The sequence below is a fragment of the Nuphar pumila genome, chromosome 3 (genome assembly GCF_984573655.1).
Source record: "Nuphar pumila chromosome 3, dmNupPumi1.hap1.1, whole genome shotgun sequence".
NCBI classification, from domain to species: Eukaryota; Viridiplantae; Streptophyta; class Magnoliopsida; order Nymphaeales; family Nymphaeaceae; genus Nuphar; species Nuphar pumila.
In genome coordinates this window covers 20,298,578-20,312,500 of record NC_143251.1, presented here as the reverse complement: position 1 = coordinate 20,312,500, position 13,923 = coordinate 20,298,578, and the positions used below count along the sequence as shown (strand labels likewise).

The 13,923-nt window shown below is 36.0% G+C and overlaps 1 protein-coding gene across 2 annotated transcripts in view; it reads right to left on the bottom strand.

The window, feature by feature from the left end:
• LOC149842214 (protein FAR1-RELATED SEQUENCE 6-like) overlaps positions 1–9,709 on the bottom strand; it is a 29,088-nt gene extending 19,379 nt beyond the window's left edge. For both annotated transcript variants that reach the window (XM_090001315.1, XM_090001317.1), the window contains exons 1-2: positions 9,577–9,709; positions 6,768–6,826 (exon numbers count right to left, since the gene is read on the bottom strand). The gene's annotated coding sequence lies outside the window, so the exon portion shown is untranslated. The remainder of the gene's footprint in view (positions 1–6,767; positions 6,827–9,576) is intronic.
• Positions 9,710–13,923: the final 4,214 nt, after the last annotated feature.

Sequence of the window (13,923 nt, the reverse complement as noted above, 5' to 3'; positions counted from 1 at the left end):
ATTTTAACAATACCGAGTCGGGTTCTTCTCCTACCAGTATCGAATAGAACATGCTGAACAAGATTTTCTTCATGTAAAACCTGCTCGATTTAGATCAGGAAAATCGTACGGATTTTATGAAACCATGTGCTATGGCTCGAATCCGTAGTCTTCCGATAGGAGCAGTTGACAATGGAATCCGATTTTTCCCATTATTTCCGTATCCGTAATAGTGCGAAAAGAAGGCCCGGCTCCGGGTTGTTCAGGAATAGTGGCGTTGAGTTTCTCGACCCTTTGACTTAGGATTAGTCAGTTCTATTTCTCGATGGGGGCAGAGAAGGGATATAACTCAGCGGTAGAGTGTCACCTTGACGTGGTGGAAGTCATCAGTTCGAGCCTGATTATCCCTAAACCCAATGTGAGCTTTTCTATTTATAACAAAGAGAAGTATCAATTAAATACACCGAGGCACCGATTCTATGACAGATCTCAACTTACCCTCTATTTTTGTGCCTTTAGTAGGCCTATTATTTCCGGCAATTGCAATGGCTTCTTTATTTCTCCATGTTCAAAAAAACAAAATTGTCTAGATATGATGGGACCCAATCTCATTAATTTTTTTCAATCTTTGGATCATAATACAGATTTTCATTTCATTTAATGGGAATGGTACGACATGCGGCTTCGGACACAAATGGAAATAGATGATCATATGGATAAATGATGATCATATGGATAAATCCACGTTTATGCATCTATAGCTTGACTTTCATTTCAGCGGGTTGATTGGATATCTGGAATATATATTAATGATAATGATATGTAAATATATATATCTAGATCATATGAATGAAGGTGATGCTAGTTTGAATGGGGGGGGGGGGGGGGATGTTAGTTCTATCTAACTGATTCGATGAATGAATCCTGATTGATGATTTACATCATGATAGTATTAGCAGATGAAAGTTACTTCGGGAGCCAAAAAACTCATTTTGATTATTCTCTCAATTCCAATAGAATGAAACTCGATCTAGTATGAATTGGCGATCAGAACATATATGGATAGAACTTATAACGGGTTCTAGAAAAATAAGTAACTTCTGCTGGGCTTGTATCCTTTTTTTAGGTTCACTAGGATTTTTATTGGTTGGAACTTCCAGTTATTTTGGTAGGAATCTGATATCCTTATTCCCATCTCAGCAAATCATTTTTTTTCCACAAGGGATCGTGATGTGTTTCTATGGTATCGCGGGTCTATTCATTAGCTCCTATTTGTGGTGCACAATTTCATGGAGTGTAGGTAGTGGTTATGACAAATTCGATAGAAAAGAAGGAATAGTGTGTATTTTTCATTGGGGATTTCCTGGAAGAAATCGTCGCATCTTCTTTCGATTCCGTATAAGAGATATCCGTTCGATCAGAATGGAAGTTAAAGAGGGTCTTTTTCCTCGCCGTGTCCTTTATATGGAAATCGGAGGCTGGGGAGACATTCCATTGACACGTACCAATGAGAATTTAACTCCACGAGAAATTGAACAAAAAGCTGCCGAATCGACCTATTTTTTGCGCGTACCAATTGAAGTATTTTGAAATGAAACAAAGAAATCGAGGAATGAGTGCTCCTCGTCACGAGGTAGAGGGAGGGAACCCAAGAATCCCCTTTTCTTTTAATATAACTGATGTTTCGTAACTGATGTTTCGCTCTTTTGATCAAAACATTTAGTTAGATCCTATTTCCCACGTCCCGATGGAAATATCATGTCCTGCGTACCGTGCAGCAGGTGGATTTGCGGAACAACCATACCATGAAGCAATTTTAGTCCACCAAAACTATTTTTCATGCGTATGAAATTCCACTTAATTCTTTCATTTTCATATTATTAACAAGTTTAATAAGTATGTATATGTATTGTATTCATCACATATATCAGGATATTTCGGAGTACAGAATCCATATTTTTAGGATTTTAGGACCAATATTTCGAATCAATATCAATACATTACATTATGTATAGATGAAGATGGATCATACCCAGTAAATTATCCTAACCTAATAAAAGGAATTTGTGATCCTACTAAGGAGTGGTTTACGAAGGAATTTGTGATCCTACCGATGGCCAAACCGAAGTCGTAAACCACTCTGGGTATGATCCTACTAAGGAGTCTAGTTGGGGAGAATGTCAAAACATGGGACCTAGTCTTGCCGCAAGCCAAGTTCGCCTACAAAAGTTCCATTAACCGGTCCACAGGCAAGTCTCCTTTTTAAGTAGTTTATGGGCATTCACCAACCCATGTGGTAGATCTAGCACCTGTGTCTAGTCTCTCAGACCCAGCCCTATACAAATTTGATGCCGTTGAATACATGTGTGATATTCACAGACAAGTTCGAGCCAAACTTGTTGAAAGTTATGAAGCTTTCAAAGCTTTCGTGGACCAAGGTCGTCGTGATGTCCACTTTCAAGTAGGTTAGTTAGTATGGGTCTACCTCCGTCCTGAGCGTTTCCTAGTGGGTACTTATGGTAAGTTGAGTCCTAAGAAATATGGTCCTTTCAAGATCCTTCAACGATTGGGTCCAAATGCCTACCTCCTTGAATTGCCCGAAGATTGGCGCATTTCACCTATCTTCAATGTGTCTGATCTATATGCTTACTGTGACGACAACAAGTCGTCAGAGCCGACTTCTTCCCAACCAGGAGAGAATGATGCAGAGCAGGACCGAGCCGGACCTTTACAGTGTGATCTAGGCGTGGAACCGGACCTGTACAATGGGATCGACGATCGGACCTAGGTATTGGATCCGACCTCAAACACGGTGCCACGATGCAGGGATACACTCCTGCGCACATACTCTCGACGAGCGAAGAATGGAAGCAGCATAGCGCACGCCAGCAACCCCAGCAGGAGTTGAGAGTGTCGAGTCTCGGTCTCGGGTTTCGGACCCGAGATCCAGACCCGGTGCGCAGTCTATAAAACGCCCAGTCTTAGGGTTACGTGGGGTTGAAGAAGATTGAGGATTTGTTTATTTTATGGTTTCTCTCTTTCTGTTAGCACTTGTTTTTTTTTTCATTGCAACCGTTATTTCTGTTTTCTCTTGGATTCTTTCTTCATTGTATCTCCCTTTTCAATAAGTGAATCAACATAGATTGATTGGTTTACCGAAACTCGTTGCATCATCTTCTAACACTAGAGAAATCTATATTTTGATTTTGAGAATATCTTTATAAAGCACATGAAAGATGGTCTTTGGTATGTTAAGTATAGATTTGAATTTCACTATAAGGTTGGTCTATATTATCAAGACCCCTATTCACATTCTCATGTGCATCATGTGTATCCTCATTGTCACTCTCATACACATCATGAATGTCATCACAACTCCCATGCTCATTGGCAAGGTAAAAAAAAAACGAATAGTCATAAAGCTCTTGGATTTTATCTTTACCAAATCCATTTTTGTTTTCTAGAAAAGTGATATTTCTTGAGACATAGCTTGTTCCTTTTAATTTCATAATAACTAAATCCTTTTTTATTTTTGGCATAGCTTAGGAAAACACAATGCATAACTTTTGGAGAAATTTTGTCATTTTTGTCAATAAGGACAGCATTTACAACAAAAAAACTCTCAACCTTTTGTAATCGGGAGATGTTTTAAATAATTTTTCAATGAAAGAAATGTTTTTAATAGTTTTGAAGGCATCCTATTTATCAAATAAATTGTTGTAAGAGCGGTTTTGACCCAAAAAATTTTGAAACATTTCTTGATATAAGAAGTGTTCTAGTAGTCTTAAGAATATGTTTATGCTTCTTTTCGGCTAGTCCATTTTGTTAAGGAATATAAGGACATAATTTTTTATGAATAATCCCATGTAAGTCAAGATATTTTTGAAATCCTTTGATACAAATTCTCTTCTAGAATCAGTTTCAAATATTTTAATATTGGTTTTAAATTGAGTCTTTTATAACAATCAAATACTTCAAATTTGTGTTTAAGAAAATATATCCAAGAGTGTCTACTATAATTATCCACAAAAACAACATAATAAGATACTCCTCTTTTGGATATAACCGGAGCAGGTCCCCGCACATCCGAATGTACCAACTCAAATGGTTTCTTTGATATAAAATGACTAGGACCAAAAGATAAAAATTCCATTTTACCAAGGATGCAATATTTACAAACAAAATTCCTTTCTTTATAACTTATAAGAAATGAAAACAAATGTAATTTTGACACACTAGGATGTCTTAGTCTTTTGTGCTAATTTTCTATATCTTTTTTTTTTACAAAATTACAAAAAGTATGTTTTGATAATTTAAGATTGTCTATAACATAGAGATCTCCTCTTCTACAGCCCCGCCCAATGGACTTCTCAGACTGGAGATGTTGTATCAAACAATCATTAGATGAAAACAAGATTTTACATCCATAATCTGCAATTTGGGAAACAGATAAGAGGTTTAAATTTAATTTTGATACTACTCTAATATTTGGTACAAAAAAAGTTTGATGTTTTTGTAAAGACTCAAAACCTTTGATTTTTAAAGAAGTTCCATAGGTAGTTGAAACATAAGAATAATTTGGGTTAGTATAGCATTCAGATAGTGTAAACTCATTTGGGGTCATATGAAAAGAAATACCAAAATCAAGAATCCAAGAAGTCTTACAGCGATCAATGCATGTGGATAAGACCATACCTGAGAAGGAAGAAGTTTGATTCTTGAACATTGATTGTAGTGCCTCTATGAGTTATGACAAAGATAATGAGCCGATGCATTTGGAATCATCTACACTATTTCTTTCAAGAGATGGTCCCACTGAAGCCACTTTTTTATCATCTTCTTTCCCTCTTTTAGGGCAAAAAGGCTTGATATGGCCCAGCTCATAGCGATGATAGCATATTAGTTTGTCACTCTTCTTTTATTCATGATCGCCTCTTTTGTCGTCTTGGCTTCTTCCATAATCGTTGGAATTTCTTTCATTCTCATTACTTATTCCAAAGTGATGGAGCTTATAAGCCATTGTGTGATTTTCAGGCCTTGACATAGCAAGCACGGATTTTTCCTCTTTTGAAGATGATGGGTTTTTCAACCTATTTTTCTTCATAGTTAATTCTTCAAGAGTTTCAACTATAGTAGGTACACTTCCTCTATGAAGAAGAGTCGATTTGATCCCTTCCAATTTGGGTCTAAGCCCATTAACAAATTGGTAGAAATGCTCCATTCTAATTTGTTTTTCAGAGAGTTCTACATCTTTGGGGAAATACCACTTTGGCTCTACAAGAGCCAATTCATCACAAAGAAGAGAGAGGGCATTGTAATATTCTCTAATACTCATCTCTCTCTGAGTTATAGTCCTCACCTTATTTTGCACATTGCATATATGAGATATATCCTTGAGATTCTACATATCTTTAAGATACTTTTATGCATCACTAGCAAAATCAAATTTTGCCAACTAAGAGCATTTTTTGATGTCAACAATATCGATGAACCATCCAATTATCTTGGAATGACCCATCCTCCATTCTTTTCATTTTTCTCATATTCAGTGACGGCCTTAGACATCTCTTCTCCTTGAAGAGCCACTTCCTTTCCATTTTTATCTTGGTAAGTATAAGTTTAGGCTCTCTTTCGATGCCAACAACCAAACCCCATAGACCCTTTTTTCATATTTTATGTTTTACTTTGGATGCCCACATCACAATTAGTATCATTGAGTCTTACGAGAATAGAGACGACCACTCTTCTTTCATCCCCCATTTTTACAATAATGAGAGAGAAAGAGATAGAGAGAGATAAAAAAAGAAGGTAGCAAGACTTTATTGAAGAGAACTTTGATAGTGCACTTCCCAATGTAACAATTTCATGAACCGATGCACCACCAATCTCACAATCGTCCTTTTGGCCTTTTCGAATGAATCACAACCCAAGAGCACCAAGGCTCTGATACCATGTAATGAAATAAGAACAAAAGGAAACAAGAGCCTCTTATGGGCTTACAAGAACACAAATAATAGCTTTTGTATAAAACAATGCTTGAGAAAGCATGAGAGAGAAACAAGGGGTGAACCCGGCTAGTTAGAGCTGTCCCAATTGATGGTATAAAAAAACTAAAAATAAATAAAATGTATAGTCAACACCTAATGGGTTGATATATTACAAAGTAAAATGACCAAAATACCCCTGATGGGTATTTCGGTTTACACGCACATTTTATATATATATATATATATATATATATATATATATATATATATATATATATATATATATATATATATATATATATATATATATATATATATATTAGAAGCACAACCTTAACATATACAACTAGTGGCATCTGGATTTAATACCATAATTTTACAAGCATTCACAAAGATAACAGTAGTCATATTGTTTCTCATTATCTGTAATACAATAGGTTAACATTTTCATTTATTGAATTTCAACCACTTCACAGTAGGCAGGAAAATTTGTCCCAATTTCATCATATAAAAAGTGAAAATCATAATCATCAATGAACAGATAAAACTGAAGCATGGGCATAAACATTATGATGAACCATTTCAAACTTCCAGCTCTATCCACTCAAAAGGAAGCTTAACATTGTTTAGCCAGTTGAAATATAGCAAACTGGACGATTGTACCAATCAACATAAAAGCGGAGGCATATGCCAATGACAATTTAGACAAATGGACATCACAGTCTATAATACTACAAATTTTCTTTCAAAAAAAAATACAAATGTAATGAACATAAAATCAAGATTATCAAACTATCTCACCACAGACAGAATGGTCCCTGATCTTATATGTGCCATGCTCCTCTACTCCACTTCAAATCCTAGAAAACACAATAAACAAGGAAAGAAGTTAGACTATAATCAATTGATAAGGTGCTAATAGATAGCCTGTTACACAGGAATATAGGCATATGAAATCTGAAGAGGAATAAGAGCCCTACCTTTGGTAGAACAAAACTATCACTCACTTTCAAAAGCAAACAAAGACAAATAATTCCCTTGCTAGTCACATGTAAGCAGCATCTGAATCACTATTTCAAGAGAGGTTGAGTATCAAGTTAAGTTTATGGCTGTGTAACATAGGTACTTCAAAAATGCTCAGCATACACTTGTTGATGCTGGTACTTCTGGGTGCTGCCACACAGAGTCATACAATATAATATACAGGATGCACTGTGAGCATAACATATTTTATACTTTTATATTTGATTCTGTATATTTTATTAAAACTCTTAATTTACAGTATGTATGTATGTATGTACATAACCCAGCTGCACTCTCACACTGTTGTTCTGGAAAAAAGGCATGTCATACCAACTGTACCTGTATCATATCATATACCAAAGCTCATATGTGTGTGACATGGAATTTTGATACCTTTCAAAATGGTGTGATGATGGAATAGTACATGGGTTAACAACCTATTGGTGCTTAGCAAGAAGAAGCTTCAACTCATCCAGCCCTTCCACAGTGTAATCGCAACATTGTGTCACTTCAGTGTACCATCTCTGTGATGTCCACTTTCTTAGGATAATACAGATTTAAGACCATCTAGCAAGGTCCCAACAAAATTCAAGAGTCTACTTTGTTTTCTGTAATGTTGTACACCCTAATTTAATCCTTTCTCACTTCTTTCAATAAAAAAAGTAAAACTTTCTCATCTTCCATAGAAGTATTCTTTTATGAACAATAATTGTCTTTTGCCTTCATTACCTTCCACAAAAACCTTCCTCAAAAGCCTTCTACCAACAGTTGAAACTGATTTCTCCAACTCTACACTCTTTCTTGTTTCCTTTCCTTTGAGAAAAATAATCACTGCAGAAAAAGAGGATACTAACTGCCGCCCACTAACTTAGTTCTAACAATGACATACTCAGGATTTACACCACCACATCAATATAATATCTCTATGCCTAATATGTTGGCATTTGTTTAAACACTCCAAGACATTATTAATTCCACATACTCCAACTTCCATCAATTATTTCCTTGAATTAAACAAAGATAAGCTTAAAGCCTATTACTCATGCTTTCATCAAGCTTAAAACTACATCCACCTAATGGCTAATACCTACTAGCACCTGCTTTCTATCTCTTTAACAAGACCAAAAACTAGTTTCTCCACAAACCAAATTTGTAACTTTAAAGAACTCATACATCTGATGAAAAAATAATGTAGCTAGCTTTACAAATTATAAATGATGTATGAGAGCCCAGGGCGCTCCTATTAGGGAAAAAATGGTTCCTGCAATCTTTCCTTGAATTAAACAAAGATAAGCTTAAAGTCTATTACTTATGCACGCAATTTATTTATTTTCTTAATTATTTGAAAAGATGAACAAAATGCCATTAAAACATATCAAGAGTAAGGGATTAGTAGGAGTGGAAATTTTTGAAGCTATTACTCAAGCATGATTTCTGTTCCATATCTTAATTAGATCACTATTTTGAAAAGATGAATAAAAAGCCACTAAGAACATATGAAGGGCAAATAAACAAAGAACAAGAATTATTACAGGTCGAAAGTAACCTCATTCGACAAGACTAAAATGTTGTTTCACCAGCTATAGCAATCATGTAAAAAATATGTGTAAGAGTTTCCTATTACATGGTTGAAGAAAGGTTAAGAAAAAATAAAAAAACAGCAAGGAACATTTGCAGATAAGTTGAAAATGAGGCTCATGAACAAAGAAGAGGAAGCAGATAAAAACTCAAATGAGATGGGATCAGAGAGGCTTCTCAAATGAAGAAGAAATGGGAGAATCCCCAAAAACATATGGGATTGGGGAACTCCTGTCAGAAGTCTCACTAAAGCTCGATCAGATAAGTTGGACGAAGGTGAATCCTCTATGTAAAGGCAAATTCATAATGTCCCCTTATACATTTTGATATCAGACTAGCTTTGAATTCATAATCTCACTTTCATTTTCCTAATCTGTCTCAGGGAGTTTGGTCATTCAACCAAAGTCACTCGGTGCAACCACACGAATCTCCTAGGAAGCTCCCCCTTCAAGTGCTCTTGCACTCGGTGGTCAAAAATCTCTCTCTCTCTACTGCATGTCCTCTGTATGTGTGTGTGTTAATTCATCCCTAAATGTATCTTCCTCAAGGTTTATACTGTATACCATACTGGGCCTCTTCATCTAAAATCTTCATGAGAGAGAGAGACCTATATCAACCAGAACCCTAGTGAAGAAAAGAAGTTAAATTCAAGGGCAACCCCTTCCATGGAAGGAGCTGCCGTTGAGTGGGGTTTCAATTCAGATTAGGTTATGACCGGGGGGGGGGGGAGGTGCTGCATGCTATGACAGGATCTGCTCTTGTTAATACCTTGTGTTATAGATTTGTCTCAACATTGAGTCGGAGAGAGACCCGCCCAATAAAACGCCCAACCCCAAAACCCTCAAAGGTTTACTTTTCGCCGGAAAATCCAATTTTTGGAACGGAATATGCCACGTTCGTCGGGAAATCGGATTTCCATTCAACCCATCTTGATGGTAGTATGGAAACGCCATTCTTACTCTAGAATGGAGGTTTCTGCGAAGAGAGAGAGAGAGAGAGAGAGACCAACCTGCTACTAAATGAGATCGTGAATCCTGCCATCCAGCTCGCCTCAAACACGCGCGCGCGAGAGAGAGAGAGAGGGGGAGAAGAAGGGTAGGAGAAGAGAAAGGAAAAGGAAAATAAGGGCAAGTGCAACGCAATTGCACGCGAAAATCAATGTTCCAATGGTCCGCAGCAGCGTGTAAATTTGACAGGAATTTTCCCAGTAAGCCCTCAAGATTTTGCCTTAATTTCCAATGTACCACTACCTCGGTTGGGGGCTTCATTTTTGCTACATACTCCGCTAAAGAAACGGGATTTTATCAGTTGGGAAGTTCCGGCTTTGCCCCTTTCCAACGCCTTCACATACCAAACAACCATATTTTTGAAGTCCTCTCCTGGTCTAACCAGAATGATGTGTTTGTATCTAAATGTGAAGCCCCCAAGTGGGCTGAGGCAATACGTAAGAGATTCACTTGGTGATACTTGAGCAGGTTCTCTCTCTCTCTTGGACAATCTTTGCACAGACGTTCTTTGATTGACCGTGAGCATGTAAAAGACACGAAACTTTCTTTGAATTTATAATGCCAAGAAACTGTTCACGCTGGCTCATACTGCCATACCTATGGTTGTCGTGTGGACAAAGTAAAACTCTCAAGTTACGGCAATAGTGACAAATATTGCGAGATTTATGAAAATCTCACGATAATATTGCGAGAAATTGCCTCAAAGTTTAAAATGGCAATTTCTCGCAAGATTTTTAAAATATCGTGAGATTTATGAAAAAAACATAAATACCGTGATTTAAACACGATATTTACATTTTAAACGGCTATTTTTGACGAAAAAATCATGTATTTTGATTTTTAAATAATTTTTATTAATATTTTCTTAAAGAAATAATTTTTATATTTATTAATTAATTTTTTTATTGCCAAAATTTTGCCAAAAAATGCAAGATTTATGAATTTTTTTAATTTCTCATGAGTTTTTTGAAAAACAAGAAATTGCCAATAAAATTTTTTGTCACTATGGTTACCACCCCTGCCTCCAAGGCCTAGGATACACATCGGCTTGCACAGAAAAGTCTCACCCATGAGAATCAAACCTTGATTGCCCCTCTAGCGGCCATGACCCCACCCCACTATGCAAGGGCGTAACTAGGGGGGGCAGGACTGGGTTGTAGCCCAGTCCTGCCTCCCGAAGCAGTTAATTTTTTGTTTTTTTTTTTAAAGCCCAGTCCTAGCCCAGCCTTGATTCCATATGAAATAGATTTTTATCCATTTTTGTAGCCCAGTCCAGTCCTAGCCCAGCCCTGACTGCAGCAAATAGTTTGATTTGTCCATATGAAATAGATTTTTATTAATAATTGTAGCCATTTTTTATTTTATCTCAAAAAGATTTTTTTTCTGGGGCGCTGCCCCCAAACCCTCGACTATCGCACAAATAAATTTTTTTTTGCTACACCCCTGTTCCCCCCCCCCCCTCACATGAATCCTAGCTACGCCCCTGCCACTATGCCAACCCTTGAGGCAAAAGACAACAAAACTGCGAAACCTACCTATCTACTCTTATGTTCATGTCTTCATATTGTGTGCTGATGCTTCTCGAGTGATAAACACGGCTTCTTATGGGGCTTGCAATTTTCATAGTTTATAATGGGTCATTTATGTATTGGCAAAGAGAATCCACTATACCTCCAGAATTAGCAGTTGCAATTAGGGGTGTCAAACGATGGGGTTTGATTCTGACTAAGGTAAAACCAGACTTGAACCAGATTTTTGGGTATGGTATCGGGTTTGAACTCAGGTCTAATCGGATTTATTATAAGAAAAATCATACTCGAACCCGATAAGAACTACATGAACCAAACCTGGATCATACCCACTAAAATCACCTATCATTTTTATATTAAAAAGTTGCAGGTCTTAATCAAAACTCGGGTCAAATATAAAATTTCACAAACTATACCCGAGTCCATGTATTAATCGGATGTATGGTTTAGTAATGTGTCGCATAATTCATGCACTGCCTTGGGAACCATGTGCTACTTTAAGAATCACACTACTGTTGCCCTACATTCATGTTGTCTCGTGGTCTACATCACCGTCACCGCCTTGTTAGTCATGTCGATCGAGGAATGTGTTTTTTAGATGTATAATTCCCAAATTTTTAATGAGGCTTGGGGTACGATACCCCTACGCTACAGGTTTCTAATGATGCTTGGTGTGCGTAAGTAGTTACCTGTAGATGCTTCAGAACTAGAAAACATTTTTTTTGGGTTCGTAAATTAGTTAGAATAATTTATTAAACTAACTAGAGTTGGGTTTTGGCGATCAGGATATATAATTGTAGAACCGAGTTTATTTAAAATGTTTTAAAGTGCGTTGTTTTGTAGGTTGAACTCTAAAACATAAGAAGATAAAATCGGTATATTTTGTTAATTGACTACAGGTAACGGTGGACATTAAGTATATGTTGTGTGAGTGTATGCCTCATTGGCATACACATTGAATGCTTTTGATGTATGATGATATGTACACAAATATGGCATATGTATCTGATTACTTGTTTGTACGCTTGTGCTTAGGGTGTATATCCTCATTGTGCTCAATTTTTTAGGTTAGACTCTTGTTATTGCTCATTGCCTTCATGAATTATGCCCTAGTAAGCTATTATACCTCCGCTTTTGAGCTTAGGTGACCCCCCCTAGTGCTTAGTTCAATTGGTGTGTTGCCCTGAATACGTATCGTCAAAAAAAATTGAGTGGATGAAGATATTCATGAGGTACATGTGTTTTGAGTGGTTTGCTATTATTGAATATCGTTGTGATATGATACATACCTATGCAGTTGAGGTATAAGTATGAATGTTATTGTATTATGATTCATACGTGTGTAGTTAAGGTATACTACATATTGTCATTCATACATGTGCAATTGAAGCATAAATGTTATTGTGTTGTGATTGTGCATATGAAATTGAGGCATTCGTATAAATGCTTATGTAAATTGATATGCATGTATGCAATCGATATACGTATGAATAAATGTGATGTATGATTATTATTATAAGCAAATCATGGGATGATGTATGAAATATGATGGAATGCATGGATGCATGCATTAGAAAATAACATAATAGAGTTGTTTCTATGCATTAAAAGATATTTTTTAGGGTTTATTGAATAATTGTGGGTGGATGACATATCTGTAATGCTTTGACATTTATACGTAATGGGCATCGACTCTTACGATAGTTTCAAATACAAAATCTTATGATGTGTGATTGACATTTACTAATATGGCAAATGAAGGGTTACACAGATGATGCATGTTCAAAAGACATGTTTTGTATTTGGTATCGACCCGAATAATTGTTTCGTATACCAAAACTGTGTTTATACATTAAATTATGCAAGTGTGACAAGTTCGATCTATGCATGATGTGCATGATCAAATAGCATAAATTTATGAGTGTTGACCCAAGTTATTGATTATTGAGTTAAATTTATATAATTCATATTTTAATCTGTAATTCTAGCATGTACGCATGATATATATGATTGAATACCATGAAATTTATTAGTATTGACCTAGTGCATCTGTTGTCGAATTATTGCCTAGCATCTTCAATTACTTTATGAAATAATATGAATTGAGAAAAAGTTCTCAAAAATTGTATACATGAAATGTGTGTCAGCATGATTGCATGTTTAAAAGGGATATGTGCTTAACTGTTCGCATGGATTGATATGCAACCGTAAGTTTACGTTCAAATGACCTTTTCGTATAAGTGTATATACGAATACAAGTGCATATGTTTATATGTTTGAATTGTATGTGTACTTAAGAATAATGAGATGCATTAGTTATATGCTTCGTTTATGCATCAACGTTTGTGTAAGATTATATGCTTAAGCATGTATCAATTTATATGTATATTGTATGTTTGATATACGCACGTGAGTGTGCGTGAATGGGTTGCTTGTTGAGAACTTGTAAGAGTCTATAGAATAGTGTTGAGACATGATGTATCTCACGCTCTATTTCTTTTCTCCTTTCAGCTTCGACAGAATAGGCAGACAAATATCGAGGGACACAATGATTACTGTGTTAGATTGAACTGTATTCTTATGTCTTTCTTTTTGGTGTTTTGTGTACTAACTCTGAAATTTTATTTATGATATAAATAAAATCATTTTGTGACATTTGAATTATAATAGTTGGATTCTAACTCAGTAACATGCTTGAGTTTGGAGATGGTTTCAAATTGGTTTGAAAAAGTCTTTTGATGTGTTTCAAAAAAAAAAATTCTAATCGAGGCGGGGCGTTACAATCCCTCATTTGTGAATGACTTGACCTTCACGCGTGAA